Genomic DNA, 10,906 nt, shown 5'->3' with positions numbered 1-10,906 from the left:
TTTCTGAATCATGACCATCTCCATAATCAACGAAGCCATAAACCTTGTAAGTACTCTTGTTAAATGCGACAACCTCTCGCACCTTCATCTCGTCCAGTGCTAGCATTCCGTAGCATTGTACTCCTGCTTTGTTCTTCATAAAGGCCCCAATACTGTCAAGAGATACCTTGTTGAAGCCGAATTCACATGGCATTCCTTTCATCATTTGTCTCAGCCTTGTGGTTGTTGGAAGTGGCATGAGCTTCATTTTTGACATTAGTCTATAAGCTCTTGGGATTGAAATTCTCAATAGAAGACAAGTCATGAGCCATTCCTGTTCATAACGCCTTCCTCGCGGCGATTTCACCTTTGCGACTTTCAATGCTGACCTAAAGGCAAGTTGCTGTGCTTGCGGAAGACTTTCCACTGCTTTTTCAACTTTGCTCGCTGAAACTTCAGACAAACAGCATCTCAGTGTAGACACTTCTGTTCTAGCTTTTTCGCGAAACACAGTGGCCCTGATGGCCTTTTTCTTTAGGTTTTGAATTTCACGTTCAGCCTTCCGTTTTGTGCTTTTTTTAGGACAACGCTTCATTCTATCACCAAAGTTTTTTTGTTTGTTTTTTTTGCATGGAAGGCACAAGTGCTCACCTGACAGCACCACGCACTTCTTGTTTCGCCATACACCCTGCCTCTTCATGGTTGCCTTTGACGATGAAATACCTGAAAACAGCTCACATTTACACCCAGGGCAAATCTTGAGCGCATCGATGTAGCGAAAAAACGTTGTTAAATTCTTCTGGCTTGTTAGTAGGGTCGGAATGTTTCCATCTTTCTCGATGTAGCTGCACGGCGGGACAAGCACACCTCTTGAACTAACTTCAGTCGCCAAGTCTTGCCGGATTACAACCGCCTTTTCAATCTACACAACGCCCCCAGACTCTTCGAGTTTGTAGAAACTTGGATGGTAGAAGCCCTCACATTCCACGAATCAAATGTCGGGCTGCCCTGCACAACAGCAAGCCAGGGCGCAGTTCATAGCGTGATAACATCGGTGCATTCATCAACATCCATGCCGTCACATGCGTCAGTTTCGTCGTACAAATATTCATCACTTTGGCAGGAAGAAACTTGGGCGGAAACCACTGACCTAACTTTGGGTGGCTTTCTTGCTGACTTCGGCACCGTTGGTTTTGAGAGATGCTTAGGTACGTTCGGAAAAATTCGAGGCACAGCGTGCTCCTTCAGTGTCCATCTGCCTCGCGGTATCGTTACGGTTTGACCGTTCACTGTGTGCTCATAGCAGCTTATGATGTCTACAGGCTCAAAATGAATGTTACAGACGTACGTTTTTGGCGTTACCTTAAAGTTCTTCCGTGGAATCGCGCTTTGCCATGCCTTCAGTAAGTCAGGGTCCTTTGGGGGCTTGAAAAAATGTCGCGGTCCGGGATTCGCAGCTGCCGAAGCATACCCCGAACGACAGCTGGGCGCGCTGCACGTCGGCATGTCGAGAATCCGCGCTGACACTTCACAGTATCCACTGCAAAGAGTTCATACCACTGTAGAACGTGTCCAAGCTGGAAGTACAGGCGTGATGAACGTGCGAGCGGCAGCAACACACCAAAAGTACGTGTCTGAAGCAAGCGTCACCGCCACTCACTGCTTCCCAACCGATCTCAACGGAACGCAGCGCCACCTTTCGCAACGGCGACAAAACCGCGCCGCCTCTCAAAGCGAGTTTGCAAACTGAAAAGTATCTAAAAACGTTGCCAAACACATACTAACGTACACACTGTACTTTGATGTTTCGTCCATCGAGCTATACACCATAACACTGAACTCGCCAATGCAATAAGCCTAGGTTCGCACCAATGCGTGGTTTACGGAAATTGATACCGATTCGGCAGTATTGCTAAATTTATTATTTTCTTTGTATTTTTCCGGGCTAAGGGGATGTTATACCATGCTCTTTAAGTAATAAGAGTCATGCGGAGCGGGTTCTGGTGTCTGTCGCCGGCGAGCATTTCACGCACACAAGCAACGCTGGCAAAATAATAAGAGCGAAAAGGAATCACAAGGGAACTTCAAAGCGTATAATAAGTACACTCAGGCAACGAAGCTGTGTAGGTAACACACATAGACACAAAAAGTATTAGCTCTCTGCTGTCTTCTTTCCTTCCTTCCCTCTTTTCTTTCTCTCTTTCGCCCTCTGCAATGCCTTCTCGTTAATTTTCGCCTCTCGCATGACCGGAATGGTATCGCCATCCACGGAATTAGCACTGCAGCACTTTGTTGCTACATTCAAAAACAACAGTTGATAAACAAACATTAAATGGCACCATGGACGTTAGTTATAGCTCGAGAACAGAACGACGACAAAGAGACAAGAAGGGCATGAGCGTCGTTTTCTTCCCGCGCTACAACTAACGCTATGTCATAGCAACTAGCCCAAACTGCTACACTTCTAAGGCACCACTGAACTGCAGCGAGGTAAACTGACAAGTTGCCTGGATAAAAGTTGGGATTTCCATATAACAAAAGTTGATCACCGACAATTACGTGATAAAGAAAGCACAAGTTATTGAAGGAAACTGCCTACGAATACATATGTGGCCAGCGCACCCTTGGAGGCACATTCGATTGAAGTCTGGCAGGGCATTCTTGTTACTTCGCCTACTTTGCTCTCTACAGCCATGCATCATCCTTATTAGCTTCTGTGCATTTTTGGGGACGGTTTTAAGCTCTCCCATAGTAGAGTACCTGGTACTCTAAATCGTTACTCACTTTTTCTACCCCTCCCTTTTGTTTCTGAGAGAGAGTGACTCTCTTTTAACGCCCACGGGACGGCGCTATGCTCTCCCATATTAGAGTACCAAGTACTCTAAATCGTTACCCTATTTCTCTAAACCCATGCATTCGTCATGGGAGTCTTCGCTGAGTCCCCCGGGACGGCTTTAAACTCTCCAAAAGTAGAATACCTAGTACTCTAAATCGTTGAACACCTTTTCAAAACAAACAATCGGCAGTCGACTGTGTGAGGCCCAAGGAATGGCTTTCAGCTCTGCCATAGTAGAGTAGTGACTACTCTAAATCGTAAACTACAATTTTTAAACGCACATACGGCAGTAGTTGGACGTCTTTTTTGCAGTCAGCTACTCCCATATAGGGCAAGCATCTATCTATTGCGCTATCACAAAAAGAAATAGATTTCCTTCGGAACGTTAGCACACGTGTTGTTCATGGTGCGTTGTGGCGATGACTACGTGGTTGTTAGGTGGATTCTGTTTTCTTTGTTTTGTATTTTTCTCTCTTTTTTGTCAGATACTGCCCAAGTATATATTGCGCTGTTCTAGCAAATAAATCTTGTTGTAAGTCAGTGCCACTGTCTGTCTCCTTCTTTCTCTTGTCCCTCGTTATTGGCGCTGTTTTTTATGTGATATCATGCCATACCAACTCGCCGAAGCAACCACGTTAGCTACTTTCAATAGGTTGATTATTATTAATACACAGATCTAAGACGTTACCACAGGAATTGGCAATACTTTTGCACTGCTGTAGGGAATTAAAAGCGAGAAAATCAAACAATACGCTAAATTTGTTCTCTAAGAAAAAAAAATATTATTAGTAATAATAATATTTGTTGGTAGATCCCACGTACAGTGGGAATCAATGATATGCGAAGCATGAATGAGGAAGGTTGAATCGTCACAATAAAATTAGCACAACGTTACGAGGTGGTCATAAATTGTGCCGTACACGACTTCCGTGTCGTGATTGTCATATTTGCGCCTTAGGTTAGTGCTCTTCGTCTATTCACGTCACGTAATGCTGAATTTAGTATATGTGAAGGTTGCGAAACGGCCGCGAACGCGCTATGAGCTAGTATATAGTCATGTTTTACGTGACACTCATGTCATGAGTATCATGTTTGCACCAGTCATATACCTTTCCTTTCATTCACGTCCAGTAATGCCCAATTTGCTGTGTGAAGCCAGCGAAACGGCCACGTGCACATAATGAGCGTGGCATGTAGTGATGTTCTTACATGACACGCATCTCATGATTATCATGTTCGCACTGGTCATATACCTTCATCTTTCATTCACGTTACGTAATACCACATCTAGTGAAAGTGAAGCTGGTGAAACGACCGCGAGCGCATCATGAGCGTGGAATGTAGTCATGTTCTTACATGACACGCATCTCATGAATATCATGTTTGCACTAGTCATATACCTTCATCTTCCATTCTCGTCACGTAATACGACATTTGGTGTAAGTGAAGCTGGTGAAACGACCGCGATCACATCATGAGCGTGGCATGTAGTCATGTTCTTACATGACACACATCTCATAATTATCATGTTTGCACTAATCATATACCTTCATTTTCAAGTTCACGTCACGTAATGCCAATCTGGTGTAAGTGAAGCTGCTGAAACGACCGCGAGCGCATCATGAGCGTGGAATGTAGTCATGTTCTTACTTAACACGCACCTCATGATTATTATGTTTGCACTAGTTATATACCTTCATCTTCTATTCACGCACGTAATACCTCATCTGGTGTAAGTGAAGCTGGCGAAACTACCACGAGCGCATCATGACCGTGGGATGTAGTCATGTTCTTACATGACACGCATCAAATAATAATATGTTTGCACTAGTCCTATACCTTCATCTTCCATTCACGTCACGTAATACCACATCTGGTGTAAGTGAAGCTGGTGAAACGACCGCGAGCGCATCATGAGCGTGGCATGTAGTCATGTTCTTACATGATACGCATCTGATACTTTTCATGTCTGCACTAGTTATATACCTTCATCTTCCATTCACGTCACGTAATACCACATCTGGTGTAAGTGAAGCTGGTGAAACGGCCGCGTGCACATCATGAGCGTGGCATGTCGTCATGTTCTTACATGACACGCATCTCATGATTATTATGTTTGCACTAGTTATATACCTTCATCTTGTATTCTCGTCACGTAATACCACATCTCGTGTAAGTGAAGCTGGCGAAACGACCCCGAGCACATCATGAGCGTGGCATGTAGTCATGTTCTTACATGACACGCATCTCATAATTATCATGTTTGCACTATTCATATACCTTCATCTTCCGTTCAGGTCAGGTTATACCACATTTGGTGTAAGGGAAGCTGGTGAAACGGCCGCGTGCACATCATGAGCGTGGCATGTTGTCATGTTCTTACATGACACGCATCTAATATTATTATTATTATTATTATTATTATTATTATTATTATTATTATTATTATTATTATTATTATTATTAATACACAACAGCCGGCACAGCCTGGCTGCAAGAAAGAGAAAGACGACGTTTGTGGCTGGTTGTTGATGAACTGTCGCCATCCTGTTCGCCGAGCACGGTGCATCGTATTTAATTTATTAAATAAGTTACCCGTAACATTATTGGTGGAGGTGGACGACTCCCTTACCTCGATGGAGACGCGCAGTGCAGCTTCTGCAGGCAGTGCAGCTTCTGGCACTGCGGAAGAAACTAGGCAGTGAAGCTTCTGGAGGTGAAGCTGCATTGACGATGACATCTGCAAGAAATCTTCGTGTAACATTACCGACCACCCGGAATCTGTTGAACGTTACTTTAGACAATGTACCTGTGCGCGCGTTGACCGATACCGGCGCGCATGTGTCCATAATGAGTGCTGCTCTTCGTCGCCGCCTAAAGAAAGTTATCACACCCGCCTTGAACCAAGCTGTTCGAGTCGCCGACGGGAGAACTGGCGCGATTATTGGCATGTGCTCTGCCCATGTGACTATCGCCGATAGAAGCACTGCTGTTCTTTTCACCATTATAGATAATTGTCCTGATGAAGTAATTCTAGGCATGGATTTTGTAACCGCTCGCTCGGCCCTTATATATTGTTCAGCCGGCTGTCTTGACCTTGAAATGCCTCTACTTTCTGATCTGACCAACCCACCCCAATGTCTGCATTGATTTCGCACGCCTTCCGCCTAACTGTGCCACACATATCGACCTCTTCTCAACACCACCTGTACCTGACGGTGATTACATGGTGGCACCAATTCATGCCGTGATGCTTACGCATGGCGTCCCTGTTCCGCACACCATTTTGACAATCGTTGAAAACCGCACATGCCTTCCTATCGTCAATTTTGCCCTCACTGCCCAAATTCTTCCACAAGGTATCTCCCTGGCCGAAATTACTGCTCTACAAGACCATACAGTTGAACCCTTCAAAGTGGATGATTGCTGCACCTCAGACCATGAACCAACTCTATCACGTTCATCGGGCATCGACGTTGACCACGTGGTACCATCAGACCTCGCTCCTGATCAAGCGGAAGCCCTTCGTCACGTCCTGGAGTCCTATACTGACATTTTCGACTTCACCAGCACGGCTTTAAGCCGAACGAGTGTTGTCACTCATCGCACCAATACTGGTGACGCGAGTCCCATTCACCGACGTCCATACCGTGTTTCCGCGTCCGAGCGCACAGTCATACAACAAGAAGTCGAAAAGGTGCTTGCAAAAGACACAATCGAGCCCTCTTGTAGCCCCTGGGCTTCTCTTGTCGTCCTGATTAGAAAGAAGGATGGAACATGGCACTTTTGTGTAGATTATAGGCATCTCAACAAAATTACGAAGAAAGATGTTTACCCGTTGCCTAGAATCGACCATGCCTTAGACTGCCTTTACGGTGCTACATATTTTTCCACTATCGACCTTCGATCAGGCTATTGGCAGATCGTTGTGGACGAGATGGACCGTAAGAAGACCACATTCCGCACTCCTGACGGGCTTTTTCACTTCAAAGTTATGCCCTTTGGTCTCTGTAATGCGCCGACCACATTGGAAAGAATGATGGACTCATTGTTCCAAGGGTTTAAATGGTAAACCTGCTTGTGTTATTTAGACGATGTTATCGTTTTGTCGCCCACATTCGACTCTCATCTCAAGCGTTTATCGGCAATCCTTGAAGTTTTTCGTCGAGCTGGACTTCAACTGAACTCGTCGAAATGCCACTTTGCTCGTCGTCAAATAATCGTACTTAGCCCCATTGGCGATGCCGCAGGAGTCCGCCGGGATCCCGAGAAAATTTGCGCCGTCACGGATTTTCCTGTTCCGAAGTCAACAAAGGACGTTCGCAGTTTTGTGGGCTTGTGCTCCTACTTTCGACGGTTTGTTAAGGACTTCGCCATCATTGCACGCCCACTCACAAACCTCCTGAAGAAGGACACCCCGTTTTTCTGGGGCGCTGATCAAGCCTCGTCTTTTTCCCAGCTCAAGACGCTCCTTACATCACCGCCGATTTTAGCTCATTTCGATCCATCAGCTCCAACGGAGGTTCGCACTGACACTAGTGGGCATGGCATCAGGGCAAATGCTATTGCAACACCAACGCGGACATGACCGTGTTAAAGGGTATGCAAGCCGCCTGCTATCTACAGCCGAGCGCAACTATTCAATCACGGAGCGTGAGTGTCTCGCTCTTGTGTGGGCAGTCGCCAAGTTTCGCCCATACTTTTATGGGCGTCCATTCCGGGTAGTCACCGACCACCACGCGCTCTGCTGGCTGGCCTCACTCAAGGACCCCACAGGACGCCTCGCTCGTTGGTCCTTACGATTACAAGAATACACGTTCACCGTATCGTACAAAACAGGGTGGTCACATCAAGATGCGGATTGTTTATCACGATACCCCGTGGAAGAGGCTGCCCATACTGACACCTTTCCAGACCTTCTGTCTGTGACGCAGCTACTCAACCTTGGCCACGAACAACGCCGGGATGCTTCCCTGCAAATTATCATTGACAAGCTTGAGTCAATGCCTCGCGACGCATCCCTACAAATGTTCCTGGTAAAAGACGGCATCCTGTATCGCCGTAACCTCGATCTATAAGGCCATGACTTGCTCCCCGTCATACCAGCACATCTTCGTGCGACTGTTCTCAACCAACTTCATGACGCTCTTTGGCGGGCCACTTGGGCGTCCCTCGCAGATATGACCATGTGCGTCGTCGTTTCTTTTCGCCTGGTCTTTCCCGCTCTGTTCGACGCTACGTCGCCGCCTGTGAGCCCTGCCAGCGCCACAAAAAGCCATCTGCCCTACCAGCTGGATTCCTTCAGCCGATTGACATTCCCATTGGAACTTTTTTTCGAGTTGGCCTCGACCTGCTTGGCCCATTCCCAATCTCCAGCTCAGGCAACAATCGAATTGCTGTCGCCCCTGACTATGCGACACGATACGCTATCACACAAGCACTTCAGACGAGTTGCGCAACCGATGTGGCGGACTTTCTGGTATATGATATTATTTTAGTACACGGAGCTCCACGCCAACTTCTCACTGACCAGGGCAGGACCCTCCTATCAGCTGTCGTTGATGAAATCCTGCGCTATTGCTCTGCCAAGCACAAGTTTGCCACTTCGTACACCAAAGACAGCTCTACGATTCCCGTCATCGAAACGTGCACTTGTCACCGCGTTCCCTTTTCCTCCTCTGGTGCCCCACTCGGCGTGTAGGGCTTTCTGAAAAACTGCTGTCACGCTACACTGGACCATACCGCGTCGTTCACCGGGTGACAGACGTTACATACGAGATCGTTCCAGCCGATTCAACGTCATCATCGTCACCTTCGAGTGATAACGTGCACATAGCTCGACTCAAGCCTTATCACCTTCCTTCTACCACACCCGAGTTGCTCAAGCACCGAGACGGTGCTTCTACCACCGGGGGGTTATGATACGCAACAGCCGGCACAGCCTGGCTGCAAGAAAGAGAAACACGACGTTGGTGGCTGGTTGTTGATGAGCTGTCGCCATCTTGTTCGCCGAGCACGGTGCATCGTATTTAATTTCTTAATTAAGTTACCCGTAACACTATATACGGGATTCTAGGTCTCAAAAGCAATATATGATTGAAAGACGCCGTAGTAAATGGCTACGGAAATTTCGACCGTGTTCTTTAATGGGACCCTGACACACTTTCTCAAGTAATATTGAATGGTTACTCTAGCTCTCTCTCGTCCCGTCAAAACGACATCCACCCCCCCCCCCCCCACACGCGCGCGCGCGCATATACACGCAAGCACACATGCGCTCACTTACACGCACAAACATGTGCCCACAGACTATCGCTGTTCTAATAGCTTTCGGGCCTTTGCCCACGGCCTGCTATCCTTATTGCAGACTCCTCAATTTTTTTTCAAGGGCAACGCTGCTTTTTATGCTGAACCAAAGATGCCGACGCCGCGGAACCCGGAATATCATCGAAACGAGCTCTTTAGTGTGTTGCGTTAAAATTCGAATGCTCTCGAGGCCAACGTTGGTTGCTGTCGGAGCATTGATATGACAAAAACGCTGTTAGCTACTAAGCTGCATATAAATTTAGAAAACCAACAATATAATCACTGTGTAATAATTTATTGACAGACACGTACATCTGCATATAGAGCATAATAACCAAGCGAGGCTCAACAGCAAAAACTTTCTACACGCGGATCGGATTCGCTCCCCAGTGAGCGCCTTGACCCACCTCCGTGAGAGAGCGCCACTGTCGCATCAGGCGGAAACAGTCATGGCGGCGAACACACTCTGGACACGGAGCCGGGCGCAGTGTCATCACCTAACGCAATCCTATGCCGTAACCCAAGTATGCGAGTTTCAAGCAGTATTCACCTAATTTCACTTATGTAAACTGTTATAAACTGCTCTGCTTTCCACAGGTATACTAAAGAAAAGAACACTATTGGTGCCATTCGTGTCAAGCCAAGGTTGCTGACGAAGATAACCAAACATATACTAACGTGCACACAGTACTTTGATGTTTCGTCCATCGAGCTATATACCATAATACTGAACTCGCCAATGCAATAAGCCTATAGGTTCGCACCAATGCGTTGTTTACGGAAATTGATACCGATTTGGCAGTATTGCTTAATTTATTATTTTCTTTTTATTTTTTTCCGACTAAGGAGATGTTATGCCGTGTTCATTAAGTAATAAGAGTCATGTGGAGCGCGTCGCTGGTGTCTGCCGCTGGCGAGCATTTCACGCACACAAGCAACGCTGGCAAAGTAATAAGAGCGGAAAGGAATCACAACGGAACTTCAAAGCTTACATTAGGTACGCTTAGACAACGAAGCTGTATAGGTAACACACCTAGACACAAAAAGCATTAGCTCTCTGCTGTCTATTTTCCTTCCTTTCTTTCCTCCTTCCTGCCTTCCCTCCTTTCTCACTCTCTTTCACCCTCTGCAATGCCTTCTCGTTAATTTTCGCCTCTCGCATGACCGGAGTGGAATCGCCATCCACGGGATTAGCACTGCAGCACTTTGTAGCTACATTCAAAAACAACAGTTGATAAAAAACATTAAATGGCACCATTGACGTTAGTTATAGCTCGAGAACAGAACGAGGACAAAGAGACAAGAAGGGCATGAGCGTCGTTCTGTTCTCGCGCTACAACTAACACTATGTCATAGCAACTAGCCCAAACTGCTACACTTCTAAGGCGCCACTGAACTGCAGCGAGGTAAATTGACAAGTTGTCTGGATAAAAGTTGAGATTTCCATGTAAAAAAAAGTAGACCACCTAACATGACGTGATTAAGAAAGCACCAGTCATTGAAGGAAACCGCCTACAAATACATAAGTGGCCTGCACACCCTTGGAGGCTCATTCGATTGAAGTCTGGCAAGGCATATCTATTTCTTCGCCTAATGTTCTTGCATAAGCCATGCATTCACTCTCTGAGTATGGCGTAATAGGTGCGAAGCTGTTGCGGCAGATCATCGTCGTCGTGCTCTTTTTCCAATACTGGAACGCCTCTACTCTGAACTCATATCGTTTCTGTCGGAGGAATTGTTCTTCCTTGGGGAGGAAGAATTTCTGCGACAATGGTCGTGCCGCTT

Source organism: Rhipicephalus microplus, chromosome X (genome assembly GCF_043290135.1).
Source record: "Rhipicephalus microplus isolate Deutch F79 chromosome X, USDA_Rmic, whole genome shotgun sequence".
Lineage (NCBI taxonomy): Eukaryota > Metazoa > Arthropoda > Arachnida > Ixodida > Ixodidae > Rhipicephalus > Rhipicephalus microplus.
The sequence above is the reverse complement of the archived record's forward strand: the minus strand, read 5'-3'. Positions refer to the sequence as shown.